This window comes from Pelodiscus sinensis, chromosome 8 (genome assembly GCF_052426305.1).
Source record: "Pelodiscus sinensis isolate ZL-2025 chromosome 8, ASM5242630v1, whole genome shotgun sequence".
Classification (NCBI taxonomy): Eukaryota; Metazoa; Chordata; order Testudines; family Trionychidae; genus Pelodiscus; species Pelodiscus sinensis.
In genome coordinates, this window is record NC_143059.1 from 23,921,329 (window position 1) to 23,936,367 (window position 15,039).

Consider the following 15,039-nt stretch of genomic DNA (forward strand, 5'->3'; position numbering starts at 1 on the left):
CACCCCAGCTGCTCTGGTCCTGATTCAGCCGCTGCTGGTCAGTTTCAGCAGCGGCTGAATCAGGACGCCTGGGGCAGAGCAGATGGGGTGCTGCTGGGTTGGTCCAGTAGCACCGAGGAGCGGCACTACTGGAGCAACCCAGCAGCACCCCAGCTGCTCTGCCCCAGGCGTCCTGATTTAGCCGCTGCTGAAACTGACCAGCGGCTGACTACAGGAAGCCTGAGGCAGAGTTGCTCTGCCCCGGGCTTCCTGGAATCAGCTGCTGATCAGTTTCAGCAGCAGCTGACTTGGGGACGCTTGGGGTTCTTAAGTTGATTCTGTATGTAAGTCAGAACTAACGGTCAGTTTCAGCAGCGGCTGAATCTGGACACCAGTTCTGACTTACATACAGATTCAACTTAAGAACAAACCTACAGTCCCTATCTTGTACGTAACCCGGGGACTGCCTGTACTTACTTCCTTTCTGTACAAAGACTTCTTAACTTGCAACCATCCCTTAAGAATGAAACGGCACTTTTTTTAAGTAGCTTTTAACCTCATACAACTACTACTGGTAGTCTAGCTTCTGGGATCAGACTAAAATCTGAGAAGACCTGTTACCTTTCCTTATTAATGTTTTCCCCTAACCTGTCCTCTGGCCATCTTAAACTCATCTGACTTAATTTATTTTAAACTGTCAGATAAAAAGATCCAGCCATTCATCAAAGAAAAACACACTATTTTGCCCAAGTTAAAAAATTAGAACATAGTTTCATTAAGAAGCTCTAGTGCTTTCCCATTTTATAACAGACTGGAAATTTTGCTCACTTTTGGCTAAGTTATAACCCTTTCAAAAATCAAAGTTTGGAGATATTCGGGAGAGATTTGTTGGAGATTGGCTGCTAATTCTTTGAAGCTTATGTGCTAAGCATGCTCCATTCATTACTTTCTTTTGTAAAAATGATTCCATTAGGTGGTCAATATTCCAAATGATTTTTTCCCCCAGGACTATCAATCAACTACCGGCAAAAAAATAAAGTAGGGAATCTGCACTGCAGCAGATTTATTCAAGTATCCCAACTTACAAGTACAAAAAACATTTTTTATTTCTGGTTTGACATGGAGTTTAGCAATGCACATTCAAGGAATCTAACATGCAATGACCAGAAGATAAAAACCAAAGGGTACATTATTAATAAACTAAGAACTCCTTAAGCCAAAAATTACAGACAAGAACCACCTAAGCATTTTATCTCTAAAACTGGAATAGAAGAGTGAGCTCCATTTTACAGCTTTATTGTTTTCTGTGTGAGAGTTTTCTCTGAGCCCCAGAAAATAATTGATGTAGTTATGTTAAGTCTTAAATCTCTAATGTGCAAAATCCTCCTTTACCTTTTAGACATCTAAGGTCATTACAACAAAATTGACTTGGAATGGAGAACCTGCAAACAATGTGACCTATTTTTGATCAGTCAAGACATTTACAATAAGTGACTTACCCCTTTTTAGTACCACCTGCATAAAAAGCCAAAAGTCTTACTACAAGCATTAAGTTCTCTTTCCCAAAAGCTGGACTGAGACAGAAAGGAAACAAGAATACTTTCTGATTAGCAGATTTTGAGAAGGAAGTACAGGTGTCCTTGGAACTAATTACAAATACTAAGTGTATCTGTGTAAGTGAATACGTTTAATTTTCCCCAAGAGAGAGTACCAGAATTATCCTAAGTCAATGAAAAGAAAAACGTATTTGTGCTTACCTGCAAATTTCCTTTCTTTGAATAAGGTCCACAGATCCAGTTTACTGGAAAGAAAGGGATCAGCCAAGGCAGAAAGGGAAACATGCAAAATTTTGAATTTATTTCATTACAGAAAAAGATCTACAAGCTCTGCTTTGCAAGTAATTTTTATTGTTTATTTCTTTTACCTATAATTTATACATCCTCTAATTTAGGGAAGTAGAATAGAATTATCCTAGTCTGTGGATACTGTCTCAACTGCAAGATACTTCCAGGGGAGGAAAAGGGGGGGGGGGGGAATTTTTCCATTACCAGTGACGGCTTGATTTGATTCTGCCCTCAAGCTGCAAGCAGACTCAAGTATTCATTGTAATGTATGTATATGTTAACATGATAATGAAATACTTATGTCTAAAGAAGAAATGGATAGCCTTTATTGTCTCTGAATATCTTACATTCAGTCTCTATTTTCAGAGTCATCACCCCATCACTCACTCTTCTGCAAGGAGAGAGCCAATAATGAACAGCACAGTCAGCATAAGAGTTTTGAGTCCTCATGTGCCCCAAAGTAACACATGACTGTTCTACTGGACAAATAGATACAGTCTTTAAAAAGAACCATGGCAGAGTTTTTCTGATGCTCTATTTTCAAACCAAATAAAAACACAAATAAAAAATGGAAAGAATGTATGTAATATGGAGGTGCCCATAATTTATTTATTTTAAATGAATTTTGTATATGGTTAAGAAGGTAGCTGTCTCAAGATAATGGGTATAACTATTGATAATGATACTCAGGTCATCTGAAGAAGTAGGTTTTGCCCATGAATGCTCATGATACCATCTACATATTTTGTTAGTCTTTAAAGTGCTACTAGACTATTTGTAGATTTTTAAGTTTTTAATTGATAATTAGTCATGAATAAAGAAGAAATCTGAAAGACCACAACTTACTCTATACGTTATACTCAAAATCTCTCAAACAAAACCAGTTAAAAGATTAGCTGTACTGCCAAACATCTCTGGCTTTTAATTCACTGCGGGGGGCGAGGGGGGAAGAAAAGCCAACCCCTCTCATAGCCATCACTCTAACTTAGCATTGCAGTATGCTTTAGAAAGCAGAGCGTTGAAATGAAAAAAAGATTAAGTAGACATGTTGAGTTAAGACTATTCTTACATGGTTCATGCTTTTCACAGTACAGTTGTGTAATTTCTTTCATCATTAAATTAGTTCCAGATTGCACCTATCAAAAATATTCCACAGGACCTCAGAATCGAACAAAATTTTGGATTCAAGGATCCTGCTGGTCCTCCACTATCTCCTCCTGTTCTACTGTTTATTCCCATTTCAATTTTAATGCAGACGGATACCCTAAAACAGAAAACAATTTTATTGAACTAGGCTGTGGCTCCGAAAAAGTTGGACTGCAATGAAATCTATATATTATCCTGAGTTGGAAATGAGTCTGGAAACTATTTGTTCCCTTTGCTATGTTATGAAGGCACAATCCTGTAAGAATTTCTCTTACTGACCCAAGGAAAGCTTAACTGCATTTCAAATATGCTGGTTTTACAATGTCATGAGCATCTGTACAAAAATTACTTTAAATTATGCAGAACAAACCACAAAACATAGAAAAGGAAAAAACAAATAACCCCCCTCCCCGTAAGAGCTGTAAAATTCCTCAGATCAGACTAGCACCAAATATAACTATTTTTATCATAATCCTGCATTCTACATTTCTGTAACTGATGTTCTTCTAGAGATATCATTCATGTCCATTCATTGTAGGTGTGTGCACTTGCCACATGCACCAGTGCTGGAAGATGTTCCCACAGCAGTATCTGTAGGAAGTAGATCCATTGCCCCCTGGAGCGGCACGCATATGTTGCGTTGTATAGAGTATTGCTGGACCGCTTCTCCCTCAGTTCCTTCTCGCCCAAAGTGCCAACAGTGAGAAAGGAGGGTGGGATGTTGCATGGACATGAGCAACACATCTTGAAGAACATGTTACGGAAACAGGTAACTGTCTTTTCTTCTTTGAATGCTTGCTCATGTCCATTCAACGTGACTCCAAGCAGTATCTTCAGAGGCGGGTAGGAGTTTAAGGACTTGCTGAAAGCAACACAACTCTGCTGAACCCAGCATCCTCCCTGGCCTGCTGCATGATGGTGTACTAGGGTGTGAAAGTACATACTGAAGACCACATCACAGCCTTGCAAATGTCCTGGATAGGAATATGGGCAGGAAGGCCAAGGCCTCCACCCTGGTGAAGTGCATGCTCATTTAGGAAGGCAGTTGCATCTCTGCCAACTCATGACATGTTCTGATGCAAGAGGTTATCCATTTAGATACATTCCAAGGGCACTGGGGGACCTTTCACCCTTTCAGTGTATGCAGCAAACACCTGAGAAGACTTACAGATGAATTTGTCATTCCAGATAAAAGGCAAGCACCCTCTTGACATCCATGGCATGATGGTGACTCTCTTCCTAAGTCTTAAGCAGTTTAGGGTAGAAGACCAGGAGGAAAATATCTTGACCCATGTGGAAAGTGGAGAGGATTTTAGGAAGGAAGGGTGGATGAGGTGGGAGCTCAACTTTATCCTTAAAGAAGACAGTATAATGCAGCACCAATGTCAAGGCACAGAGTTTGGAGACCTGTCTAGCACCTTATCACTATTTAGAAGATCACTTAGAATGAGAGGGAGCAAGATGCCATAGGTTCGAAGCGTATCATCAACCTGATAAGGATCAAGTTAAGACCTCATTGGAGAACTGGGGCTCTAACCTGCAGAAAGAATCTCTCAAGACCTTTGAAGAATGGCTATCATATCATGAGAAAATACTGATTGGCCTGGAATAGGTGAGTGAAAGGCTGATATTGCTGCCAAGTGTCCTTTGATTGACACAAGCACAAGATCCTGACATTCAGTTGGAGAAGGTAGTCCAAGACAGTTTGCAGGGAGGCCTTGGGGACATTGAGTCCCCTCTGATTGGCCCACACTGAGAATCTGGTCCATTTCACTAAGTATATTTGTCTGGCGGAAGGCTCTCGGCTTTCCAAGAGGACTCATCTTACCTTGTCCAAACAGGACTGCTCCTTGGGGTTCAACCACAAAGCAGCCATGCCAGAAGGTGGAGAGATAGAGGTGCAGATGACTACAGTCCCGAGACAACAGGTCAGGGCAGATCGATAGGGGCCATGAAAGCAATACTGCAAAGCTCGTGAGAGTATTGAGCCAGTGCTGGTTCAGCCACACTGGCATGATGAGAATGACATAAGACCTGTTCTGCTTGATCTTCTGGAGGACTTTGCAGATGAGAATAATCGTAGGAGGAAACGTAGACAAGTCCTTCCATCATGAAAGAAGGAAAGCATCTGAAAGGGTACTTTTCTCTAGACCAGGAGTGGCCAATCAGTTCCAGATGAAGAGCCACAATAGCATGGGAGACTGCATGAAGAGCCAGGGCAAAGTTGTTGGGTTTTTTTGGTTTTTTCCCCCTCAACAAAAGTGCTGCACTGGGGGGAAATAGGTGCTGGTACATCTGGCCCAGGGCATGGCTTTTTTTCTTTTGGGTTAACAACTTTCCCCCGGGTCTTCGTGGCCCTGCCTTTTTTTTCTTTGGTGCAACAACTTTGCCCCTGCTCTTCACGCTGTTTCCATTGCTACAGTGGCTCACAAAAAAAAGCACTGGGAAGGGGTGAGAGGTGCAAGCTCTGGGAGGGAATCTGGGTGCAGGAGGAAGTAGAGAAGTCGATGCAGGCTCAGGGAGGGGGCTCCAGGTTGCAGAGTGCTGGGGTCAGGCGGAGGGTTGGGGTGCTGAGCAAGCCACAGGCTTGTGGCTGTGAGAGTGCAGGAGTTTGGGCTGGAGTACAGGAGGGGCTCAGGGCAGGTAGGCTGGGAATATGAGGGGCTCAGGATACCGATTTGCAGTGTGTGGATGGTGCAGTAGAGTTGTGGCAGAAGACTGGGGATGTGGGAGTTTGGGGATGTGAGAGGCTCAGGACAGGGGGTTCCAGTGTATAATAGGCTCAGGTTTGGGGTCGGGAGGGGGTGCAGGAGTGTTATGATGCTGCGGTCAGATGGGGGCTTTGTTGGCCAGGATTCATTTTATGTCAAACACAAAATGTTTCAGCGTTGTCTTTATTTATGAGAGGGGTGGGGAACCTGTTTTGAGTCAGGGGTCACTGACCCACAGAAAAGTCAGTTGGGGGCCACACCCCCAAAGCCTCACTAATGTGGCCCCAACTGTGCTGGTGGGTGCTGGGACAGGGTATTCCGGGCGGGGGAGGGGGGGGAGCCTGGTCAGGAGAGGGGGGGTGGACAGAGACAGCTGGGGCCAATATCTGGGGATCCTGGGTCTCAGGAAGCATGCTGACTGCTCTTCCCCTCCCCTCCCCCAGGAACCCTCCCTGCTCTAATCCAATCCCACTCCTCTTCCCCAGAGCCAGGCACACACACACATCCCCTCTCTAACCCAATCCCCCTCCCCTTCCCCAGAGTCAGGCGCACACTCCCCCCAACCCAATCCCCCTCCCCCTCCCCAGAGACAAGTGCACACAGCCCAACCCAATCCCCTCCCCAGACCTGTTGTCTATACCAATCCCTCCTCCCACCCACAAAACCTAATTTTGGGTCCTGGAGGTGGAGCTGCCACTACAGCCTCATGTGTCTCCCTCCAGGCGCTGGGGCGCGTGCGCTGACCGGCCGGCATTGAGACGTGCTGGCTGGGACGCCCTGTGCACCCCCCCTCTACCCCTCTGAACCCAATCCCCCTCCCTTCCCTTCCTCTCACCTCCCCCAGACTAGAGCCAGACATTCCTCCTTCCCCACTCTAACCTAATTCTCGGGCCCCAAAGCCTCTGCTACAGCCACGCATCTCCCTCCAGGTGCTGGGGCGTGTGCACTGAGCAGCCAGTGCGCCATGCACAGCCTCCCAAATCCCTCTCCCTTCCCCTTCCCCAGAGCCAGACACCTACTCTCCCTGCTCTAACCCAATCCCCCTCCCCCACCAACCTTATGCCCAGGTCCCGGAGCTTTCGCTGGCACCACCGCCACACTCGGAGTCACTGCCGCTGCCTGCGCTCAGCATCCAGCTGCTAGCACGTGCAGGCTGGGACGCTGTGTGTGACCCGGCCTGCATATGCCGGATATGACGTAGTACACTGGGGGCCGTGAGCGGAACAGCATGGGCCATAAGCACACATGCGGCTCACAGTGGCCCGGCCATGAGAGTGACCTGAGTGGTTCCGGGTTCTGTCCTGGTTCCGACAGGAGCTGCGATTTTTATCTTCCGCTTGTGAGCCATGTGTTGGCCACCCCTGATCTAGACCTCTCCTGGAGCAGAAAGTGCAGCATTTCCTGTTCAGCCTGGTAACAGGTCAATGCAGGGAATACCTGACTTCAGGAAAAGAGTGGAAGCCACCTCTGGATGGCTAGCCCAATCCTGGTGAGAACAGAACTGTTTGTTCAGTTGGTCAGCAACAGCTTTCCAAGCTCCTGGAAGTTGTAACATCTCCAGACAGACAGAGTAGAGAACAAAGAAGTCTCAAAGTCAAACCACATTGTGGCAAAGAGCTGTGCAAAGTGCCCCCCCTTCCACGTTGATGTGGCCATTCTGTCCATTATGACCGAACGCTCTACCCAACAAGTGAGGAAGGAAGATCTTGGATGCCTTTCATATCACCCTGAGCTCCTTGATATTTATATGAAGGGTCCTCTCATCCTGGGACCACATACCCTGTGTCAGCAAAGGACCAAGATGAGCACCCCAGCCCCAGTCCATGGCATCAGACACCAAGTTGGCCACATGAGCGGCTGCCTGACATGGAACTCCTGCCATGAAGTTTTCCTGAAAGACGCACCATGAAAGTGAGCTGAGGACTTTTGCTGTGGTGGTCACTACTCAATCCAGGTGATTTCTGGCAGATGAGTAGACTTACACCATGCACTCCTATAGCAGAGACAGCCTGAGTCTGGCATGGCACATCACATACATGCACACTGCCATGTGACCCAGAATGCAGAAGCAGACCCTGACGGTGGTCAGCAGAGAGGTAGAGACTTGCATAGTAAGATTCGCCAACACCAGAAACCTCTCTCGCCACAGTGCTGCCTTGACCCAAGTAGAATCCAACACCACGCTGATGAATTTGATCCTCTGCAGTGGCACTAACATCAACTTTTTGTCATTTCTCTGCAGGCCCAACTGATGACTTATGTGGAAGAGCTCAACATCTCCATGAACCGTAGACTTGGAGCTGTTTTTGAGAAGCCAGTCATCCAGATACTGGTATGCTTGAACACCTTGGTGCCAGAGGTAAGCCACTATCATCCACATACATTTTGTAATTACCCTCAGGACCACAGCCAGACCAAAGGGCAGGACTGGAAACTGGTAATGGTTAGAACTACCATAAACTGAATGAAGCATCTATGCCTCTCAAAGATAGCAATGTGGAAATATGTGTATTTGAGACTGAGGGCAGCATACCAATCTCCACATCCAAAGCATGGATAATAGAAGCCAGGGAGACCATGCTGAACTTGAGTTTCACCACATACCAATTCAGTTGTTACTGGTCCAGGATGGGCTAAAGGCCACCCTTGGCTTTGAAAATTAAAAAGTAATGGGAGAAAAATCCCAGTTTCTGTAATGGGGTAAAACTTCCTCCACCTTGCCTTTCTGCAGCAATCCCCAACCTTCTCCATGGCAAATTCTCATGAGAAGGGTCCCTGAAGAGGAATGGGGGGCCTGGAAGAGAAGAGTTGAAGGGTATAGTTATGCTGCATAGTATTGAGGATCCAATGGTCTGTCATAATGGAATGCCAGGTCAGAAGGAAAAGGCATAGGTAGCTGGAAAACAAAAGGGGAGGATAAAGTCATTCAAGTGTCTACTTAGTCTCCAATTACAGCCCTTGGGCTTTCGCTGGGCTGATTCCTAACATGAGTAAGACCCCCTGGGATGAGAAGCTTAAAGCTTGAATTTCTTCCTCGCAGGACCTGCGACATACCCACCCAGAATTTTAAGCGCAGTAAGAGTCTGTTAACCCATGTAACTTTGTATCTCTGTATTCTACAAATAGAGCAGCCTCATCAAATGGGAGGTCCTAATCAATTTCTGTGTCTTGTTAGAAAGCCTTTAAAGAAGCAACCAACTTGCCCTGTACATAGATATCCTCTTAATCAAATCTGAATCAAATTTGGACATTGCCTGCCACGTGTTCAAATAGTAGCAGACTATCACGGCCTGGTAGTTTGCTATATGGAGTCAGATGCTAAAGGAAGAATAAAGCTTGTGGCCAAACAGATCTAGCCTCTTGGAGCCTTTATTTCTGGGAGTTGCGTCTGGTTGGACCTGATGTTCACGGCAGCTGACTGCTTCAACCACCTGAGAGTTGTGGAGCAAGTCAGAATATAAGTTCTCATTCCCCCTGGTGGAAACACAGGACTTACACTCCTCCCTTTCAGAAATCGGAGAGAGAGAGAGAGAGAGAGAGAGAGAGAGGGCACCTGCCAGAATGCCTTGGCAATTTCTGTGAACCCATTGTCTATGGGCAGAGCCTCCTGACCCAGTACCCCAAACAGGGTATCAGTAGACTCATCCAATTCATCAGCTTAGAAGTTCCAAGTTAGAGGCCACCTGCTTCAAAAAGTCCTGGTGAGCCCTCATATTCTTGTGTGGAACCTCTAAGGAGGGTGCCACAAGAGCCTCGTTGAGGGACGAGGATGAGGATGCTTGAACTGGCCTTCCTCAGGCGCTGGGAGGTTCAACCAGATCTTCCTCCATAGGTGATTTGGGAGATTGAGAGACCTGAAAGTCTCCAGCATGTGGAAAGGGGACAGATGGCGCCTCTGACATTCCTGCCACCGATTGTGCCACCTGGGGCTGCATAAGAAACCCCCGTGGGTTCCATGGACACCATTGTGTAGATCAGGGGATCTGTGGCCTAGGCATGGGATGCAGAACTACCTGTGGCATCACAGACTGTCAACGAAGCAGGTACCAACGTCCATGATTGCTGAAAAGAGTAGGGCTCAGACAGCTCGCAGACCCAACGACCATTATAGTGAGTGTGTACTCCCTTCTGCTTAGCACCGACAGCTCTACGATAAAACTGCTCACAGAGACAGTGGGGAGCATCTGAACCCTGAGGAAGATCTGGAGCACCTATACTCAGCCAATGCATGCCTCAGAAAATGGGGTACCAGTGAATGGAAGCAGCTGAGTACCATCACATAGAGGACAATCAGTCTCTCAAGCAGTAGCTAGACCACGGGCAACAGCTGAACTTATCGTGCCGTGACTTCCAGGGGGCTACATGCCTCCACAGGTCTACACCCAGCCTCCAGTGAGCACTGTCTTGAGGCACCAAATCCCATTGCATCAGCTGTAGACTGTGCAGAGCTATGGATGGTCCTTCTGTCCGCTTAGACTGTGGAGGGTCAAACAACAGCTTTCCCATTGTGTGGCCCTGTAACAACCATTGTTGGCAGCACCGACATCAAAATGATGTCCTGGGCAAACTAGAAAGCCCCCAGGGTTGATGGCATGTGAATGTTATGGATAGGTGGTAGGGAGCGAGAGGAACTCTTGTCCTCTACCTTGGGAGAAGCAGTGCTGGATGTGCGATCCAAGTCCATTCCCTGTTTGGACTTTCCTTTTGTGGGCCTGGAGCCTTGTCTTGGCCTGTCTTAGGTTTTTTGCATGGGGTCAGGGACAAAGACAGGTGCTGACTAGCTGACAGCGCCAGAGGGAACATTATGCACCAAAGAGCTGGTGCTCAGTGCTAAGTTCGAGTGCTAGTCTTGCGGAGCAAGGGCTGACTTCATTAGTCGAGTCTGTAAGCAGATCACTCTGTCCTTTTTAGTCCACGGCCGGAGAGACCAACAAATCCAGCACTTCCCACTAAGGTAGGCCTCTTCTAAGTACCAGAAGCACTCGCTGTCTGTGTCGCTGATTGGCATACGCCTGCAGCAACGAACACATACCTTAAAGCCAAGGGATGGGGACATCCCTCATCCCCAGGCTACGTCCCTATGTCAACTATCCTACTAACAATATTAACTGAGAGGGAACTATTTACAGGTGAAAAAAACCAACAATTAACAGTAAAGGAACGACAGCAAGGACTATCGCAAGTAGTTCCACCACTACCGCTGGTGGACAGAAGGAACTGAGGGAAGAAGGTTCTGGCAGTAGGGATGTTAAAGATCGAGTAATAGGATAACTATGTAAACAGTTTTATGGTTACCCACGCTGTAGGCTGTACAGTATAACCCTTGGCTTAGCTTTATTCTGCACAGCCCACAGCGAAGCCTCCCTGGGAATAGAGCCATGAGTTCCTGCTGGCCCAGCTCTCGGGGAGGGGGCTTTGTTTCCTCAGTGAAGCCTCCTTCCCAGGAATGGAGCGGGAAGCTCTTGTCCGCCAGCTCCCAGAGAGGAGACTTTGCTGCCATAGTGAAGCCACCTCCCCAAGAGCAGAGGTGGCAACCCTTGACCACTTGCTCTGCTCTCAAGGAGGAGGCTCTGCTGTGGCAGTAAAGCCCCTCCCCATGAGTAGAGCCATCAGTGAAGCCTCCTCCTCAGCCCTTGCCCACCCAGCTCCCAGAAAGGAGGCTTCGCTGAGTGTAACCAACATTATTAACTGCTAAGCATCTGCTTATTGGTAAATGGTTAGTCATTTACACTCAAACTTTGCTATTCAACAGTGCCCTAGATAGCACAGCATATGCATGCCACTCCAAGGGGCGTGGGAGCTGGTCCCCTATGGATACTGCTGAGAGAAAATCTTCCAGCTCTGGTACATGTGGTGAGCACACACACCTACCTTGAACGGACATGTGCAAGCACTCGAAGAAGAAACAATCTTCAAATTATAATACAGATTCTCACATTCACTCCCATCATGTAATTCAAAATCATGAGATCTGACTCTTTACAGCATTCTATAAAGAGAACAAGACAAGTTGTTGAAAATAAACTTAAAACTTCAGCAAGTATTTAAATAATGTTTCTTATAACTATGATTCTTCTAAATAAGGCAGGTTTTTCCCATTTGTAGACTCCTCCTTAACTCCAAGATGGTAATTTTGTGTTTCAACAGTTCAGATCCTTGCTTGTCTACATATTGTGTTACTGTTTAAAAAAAAAATACAATTGTCTTTAAAGAACAGGCATATGTCTCCTGGAATTCTACAAGACAATGTAATAAATGATAAAATGAATTTCATCTTTCTCTTTAGAATTACTTCGTTGGATCCTGTATATTAATCTGCAGGATGTCCTTGCATGGTGACAAACATCACTGAAGCTGATAAATGTAAAAGTCTCCCTCCCCACCATAGTACAGGTATATAACACTACCCCAACTAAATATTTTTGTAGTAACTCGGGAATATGAATAGTGTGAGTGTGGCTTGGATGGATATTACATTTAGCAGATGCAGTGGGGGGATGAGGGGAGAGGCCGTGAATGAGAGTAAGAGAAGCAAGAAACATCAAAGAAACAGATGAAAAAGAAAGCCGGACACAACCTGAAGAAATACTGAGAACATGGTTCTCAGACCAGTCTAAAGAGAGAACCTTAGGTCAGAGTTTTGGCTGAAAGGAACTTGGGGCTGTGAGCAAAGAACTCTCTCCTGTTTGATCCTTCTGTTTTCAGAAACAGGTTTGCATCGAAGACACACTGTCTTCTTCATTAATTTCCCCTAAGAAAAGCAACCCACAGGCCCTTGAAGTTTGGCTAAATATTCAGATCAAAGAGGGTAAATGGTACTTTAACACATGAAACAAACAGGGTTAAAAAAAAAAACTTACCCGGTTGCTTGCGTCCTGCAAGGCAGGAAAGCTGAGGGTGTAGGGGGTGCAGGAGTCTGGGCAGAGGTTTAAAGATGTGGGGGTCTCAGGACATGAGGGTACAGGAGGGGCTCAGGGCAAGGGGGAGGCTGCAGGAATGGGAAGTTCTCAAGGCAGGGGTTAGGAGCAGCTGCTGGCTGCTCCCTTGTACCAGCCGAAGGTGGATATGTGTGGGGTGAGCTGCCCACCCAATGGCTGTTCCCTTCTGGAGTATAACCGTCCCCATGCTTTCTGCCCTCCTGCAGTCATTCATGAGTATAACTGTTGCTGCTATCACGCTCCTCCCTTTCCATTTGAGATACAATCACAATTACATGAACATCCCATTGTCCTGGAACAATGAAACCCTGACCTTGCTTTAGGTTATGGTAAGAGGAAGTTGGATATCAAATGTGGTGGCCCTAGCTCTTCCCGTTTAGGAGGAGTTCTTGAACAAATGGACAATAGATGGACAGACAGACAGACAGACAAACTCTTTCAAACTAGCCAGTTAGCCCATCATAAGATGGGATTTTCATGTCTCTCCTCCACATCCATCTTCTCTCCTGAGCCTCCGGTCTCTTGCTCCATCTCTCTCTCTCCTCCTCCTCCTGCCTCCCCCCTCTCTCTCATCTCTCTCCGTCTCTCTCTTTCTCTTCTCCCCACTCCTGTCTCTCACTCTCCTTTTCTCTTCTCCTCCTCCCTCTCACTCTCTCCACTCCGTCTCTTTCTTTCTCTTCTCCTCCTGCTGCCTCTCACTGTCTCTCTGCTTTCCTCTGTCTCTGTTGGGGATGCACACTCGTCCAGGCCCCGCCACTCTTCGCCTTCCGCCATGGCACTCGGCAAGGGGGGCGGGACGGTGACATTCACGGCAGGGGGTGGGACCTGGAGCCACTATCACGCCGCACATCACCGGCCCGCCCCCTTTCACCTCCCGCCGTGGCACTCGGCTGAGTTCTGCGCCGCTGAGCCGGGCCGCCGCGGGGAAGCCCAAACTGCCGCTCCACTGATATCTACCTACTGTGGAGAAGAATATTGTGCTGTGTACGGTAAGACATAACAAAACGTGACACAAGGAGCAGAGCCAAGGCAAGCAAGGGGCACAGTGATGAACATTTTTGGGGCAACTGCATAAAAACAAACAATCCCAAACCTCACTCCCAACAGCTTAGCTCTTACCACTAAAACAAAATAGTCTTGGTGTCATCATGGATAGTTCTCTGAAAGTATATCCCCATTTTTACGGTAAAAAAAAAAGGCCAACAGACTATTAGGAGCCATTAAGAAAAGGAAAGAAAATAAGACAGAAAACACAATGCCACTATATAAATCCATGGTATTCCCATCCACCACGAATTCTGAATGTAGTTCTGGGTTGTTCCATATTTTAAAATTGAAAAAAGCACAGAGAAAGGCAACAAAAGTAATTAGGAATATAGAACAAATTCTATATGAGAGAAGATTAAAAAGACTGGGACTGTTCATTTTAAAGAAGAGAACTTAGATGTGGTAGAGAATGTGAAAAAGGAAGTTTTATTTATTTATCCGGTCACATACAAGAACAAGGGGCTGTAAATTCAACTGATAGACAGCGCGTTTAAAAAAAACAAAGGAAAATACATTTTCACACAATGCATTATCAACCAGTGGAACTTTCATTGTGAGGGCCACATGCATAACGGAGTTCAAAAAATAATTAGGTTAGGTCACAAAAGATGGCGCTATCCGTAGCTATTAACTAAGCTGGTCAGGAACATGACCTCATGTAATTGGTGTCCCTAAGCCTCTAAAGCTGGGACTGAATGACAGGGGATGGATCGCTCAATAATTGCCCTGTACTGTGCACTCCCTCTGAAGTATCCAGCATCAGCTGTGATTGGAAGACAGGCATACATTGGTCTGTCTCAGTAAGAGCATTTTTGGGATGTTAACTTCACCTCACTTTGTGAATGGCGCACATACTACAACATTTGGCTTAGGTGAGAAGACTCTATGGAGTCTTCTGTTATGCTATGTCTACACTACAAGGCTTTTGCGCAAAAACGGCAGTTTTTCTGCAAAAACTAGCCAAGTGTCCACACCTCAAGCGTTTTTGTGGTAGAGTTATTCCTCTCCCCACGAGGAATAACTCCTTTTTGCGCTATAAAAGTCTTGCACAAAAAGGAAGCGTGGACACTCCAGAGGGATTTTTGCACAAGAACTGGCCTCCAGGAAAAAACACAGGTGGCCTCTTGGACGCTCCATAGTAGGCAATCGCAACTCTCTTGTTCCTGTCTGCTGGCCCCTCTTAAAGCTGCAGGCACCCTTCACAAGCATTGTGGCAGGAAGCTTGCCCACAGCAGTTGCCTTGGCCACGTGTCTCTCTGTCAGAGAAATGGCAGAGAAAGCAGGTGCCTGAGACCCCCAGTGGCCCTGCCAGAGAGCAGCCACAGGGCTTCCAGGACTCTCCGCCCCTCCCCCCCCCCGGGGTAGCAAGCACCG

The 15,039-nt window shown here is 46.6% G+C and overlaps 1 protein-coding gene across 4 annotated transcripts in view; it reads right to left on the reverse strand.

The window, feature by feature from the left end:
• JMJD1C (jumonji domain containing 1C) overlaps positions 1-15,039 on the reverse strand; it is a 389,891-nt gene that overhangs the window by 183,013 nt on the left and 191,839 nt on the right. For 2 of the 4 annotated variants that reach the window (XM_075934898.2, XM_075934897.2), the window contains exon 4: positions 11,552-11,669. The exons of the other annotated variants lie outside the window; for them this stretch is intronic. The gene's annotated coding sequence lies outside the window, so the exon portion shown is untranslated. The remainder of the gene's footprint in view (positions 1-11,551; positions 11,670-15,039) is intronic. 4 annotated transcript variants of the gene reach the window in all.